Below are 3096 nucleotides of genomic sequence, written 5' to 3' on the forward strand. Positions count from 1 at the left end.
GAGAAGAGAGGGGTGGCTCTTCGCTCGTGGGCATCTCATCAGGGCAAGGAGGTGGGTGCACAATGGCCAAGCTCTGTGCTGCCTCAACACTCAGATCGAGAGTGATCTCCTCAGGCTCCCTCTCAAAGTACTCTAATAGTGGCCGAGAGGGTGCGTCGATGTCCTCGTCACTGTCCTCTTGCACCTCAGTGCACATAACATATATGGCAAATGCGGCATCCCTCTCAATGAGATCCATCGTGACGTGGTCCTGTGACGAGGTGGGCACTGCTCTAGCGCGGAGATGTTGCCCCACATGCACCAGGGCTCGACTTATCACCTTTGCATGGCTGGATCCGGCACACAAACTATACAAAAAATCCATGGGAACCCACCTGAGAGTGGAGTCGGGAATAGAGCAAGTGAGAGGGTTCACTGCATCACAAAACGATGCTAGTATACTAGAGTCAGGGTCTACAGCGGAAAGCGAGCTCTCTAGACTCAAGGTCACGCAAAACCTAGGGTATATCTGGTCCCCTATGTGTGCGTAGCATGTGGAACTGATCCATGCGGCGAAGGCGGGAGTGGTAGCCATAGCACATAAAGAGAGAAGGAATGAGAGCACAAGTGTAGGGAAGTGGAGAATGAAAGCGAAAATGAGTTTGGAGTTATAGCTTTTATGTGTCTAGGGTTTTAAATAAAGGTTCTTTATAAAGTTATTAATTCTAAAGTTTCAAATTAAAACTCTTACCTTAGTTTCTTTATTTCAGTACTTTAAAGTCACTGTTAAAATTACTCATACAAACAAACGCTTCATTCTACATTATTATATCCTCGAATATGTTTGGGTCGCTGAGTATATTCAAGTCTAACGAGAGAAAATATATAATTTTTTAAAGAAAATAAATCTAAAAGGCCTTGAAATTCCCTTTGGATCCAATTTAATATTAAAATGTAATAAACGAGCAGCAGAGATGCGCTACAATATATCATTGTGCAAAGACAATATTCTCTAGATTATAGACCTCTAACCTGCAATTTAATTATGATTTTTAACTGCACGATTGAGTAATTACAGTATGTATTATCGCACGCTTGGATCACAGTAAACTAAAATTTAAAGTACTCAGAAGTTCAAAAAAGGTATGTATTCGCTCTTTATAAAGTTTTTTTACAAGGATTCCACTATCTCAAGGATATGTGGAGAAGCACATTGTTTACATGTCATGGATTGCTCACTACGAGTCCTGACTTTTCTATTATCTAACTTGAAATAGAAGTTGTAGAGGGGCTCACTAGACATTAATTGGATTTCTTGTCTCAGAAAATAAATGGGCCAATGACTCTCTGCACTGACTACGAAAGGATTATGACCACTCCACAAGATTACCACATCTACGAGCGCTGTATGTGTGTCATCTCGGATATCTTGATCCAAGCTGATCCACTCCCCTCGCAAAAGTCGCCATCTTCTATATTGAAAGCGAACGCACAGAGTTTGTCTAGCAATGAAATACCTGTAATAAAAACAAAAATAATGGTAAGTGATCAATGCGACTAACATAACAATTCATCTAAGCGAGACCTATGTCAATTAAATCAAGGTATGCAAAGTAGTAAAAAAGTTTTACCTGAATGTAATATCAGATTGGTTGACCCTGCACTCAATCATCTCATCAAAATGTGTTCTTTTGACTTCCCAAGACTCACCCAATAGTTGACTCATCCATTCCTCGGATGGACACTTGCATTGATAAGTAATCTTTGTTTTCTTCAAAACATCACATGAACCAAACAAATGTGCAAACAATGAGAATGGAATAAACCAATTAAGATGCACATCTTTGGAGCCTGTGGTGGGTTTCATAGCACTATTGATGTCAAATTTTATCTTCGACTTGCAAGCTCCTGACAACTCCAAGCTACCAATGAACCATTCACCACTAGACAGTGGCGGCAATGGGACATGCTGCAATCTCTGGCTTTCTACCACATACAATGAATTATAAAAAAAGATATTTTGAGTGGCAAGTTGACTTGTAGAGGTATTATCATAGATCAAAGAGCCTATCTCTTCATGCCAAACATGTATCTTGCCGCTTAAACATTCCACATTCTGCCATTCATGCAAAGTCGATGGATATAGAGCTGTCAATCAAACAAGACTGAATTAGAATACTACAAAGACTTTTAAAAACAACTCTGATACAAAAGAATAATCAATGATAAAATTTAACAACTTACTGTTTTGTTTATAATTTGCAATGTTGTTCTCGTCGTGTACAGAGATTTGTTTATGCGTATAAACATGTTGAATCAACACTTTTGTTACTGCACTTGTGCCATTAAACACTTTTCTGAACTCTAGAATTCTACCTTTCCAATGTTTGCTAGGGTTTGCAACATCCTTGCGCTTGACCTTGAAACTCCCTCGAGTACTTGGGTGCATCAAAATCCAATCCAACTTATAATACTTATCACAAATCCAATTACCGCCATTATCTTTCCTGTTGAAGACCTCCACTGCAAGTATGCTACTGATATTTTTCCTCCGTGAAGACATCTGTAACAACCAAATACAAAAGTTACCTATCAACATGTGTATAATTTGCAAATGTTATCTCCAAATGAAATTAAATTTAAATGGATCAATTTAAAAAAGAAACATTGTACCTGTAATTTCTTTCACAAAGATCCCTAGATATGTTGAACAAGAAGTTGACTTATAGCAAGACCATTGTTCCTTCACTGACAGATTCCTGTAGTACAAAAACAAAAGAAATATTGGGTCAACACATACATATAACTTATATAGGCTTTGTCCAAATGCGTTGAAATTTAACCATGGAACAGTAGTAAAAAATGGCAATATACCTGTGGCTTTCTCTGCAAAAAATCCCAAAGATGTTGTAGAAGTTGAGTTCTTAATAAATCATTGTTCTTCACCCTCGGAGATTCTTGGAGTAAAAAAACAAAGGAAAGCTCAGTATGCATGTAACTTGTATACATTTTGTCTAAATGAGATAAAATTTAACAGTGGAGCAACAAAAAAACAAGACAATATACCTGTAACTTTGTTTACAGAGAAACCCTAAGATGTTGAAGAAGAAGTTGAGT

General features: G+C 38.0%; 1 long non-coding RNA gene across 1 annotated transcript; it reads right to left on the bottom strand.

The window, feature by feature from the left end:
* Window positions 1-1827: 1827 nt before the first annotated feature.
* Window positions 1828-2728, bottom strand: LOC148041654 (uncharacterized). Its single transcript, XR_015692461.1, has 3 exons — window positions 2653-2728; window positions 2224-2542; window positions 1828-2127 (listed from the first exon to the last, which is right to left on the bottom strand). It is a non-coding gene; the product is annotated as an uncharacterized LOC148041654 (long non-coding RNA).
* Window positions 2729-3096: the final 368 nt, after the last annotated feature.

Source organism: Lygodium microphyllum, chromosome 1 (genome assembly GCF_053477565.2).
Source record: "Lygodium microphyllum isolate KBCC chromosome 1, Lygodium_microphyllum_v1.1.10, whole genome shotgun sequence".
Classification (NCBI taxonomy): domain Eukaryota; kingdom Viridiplantae; phylum Streptophyta; class Polypodiopsida; order Schizaeales; family Lygodiaceae; genus Lygodium; species Lygodium microphyllum.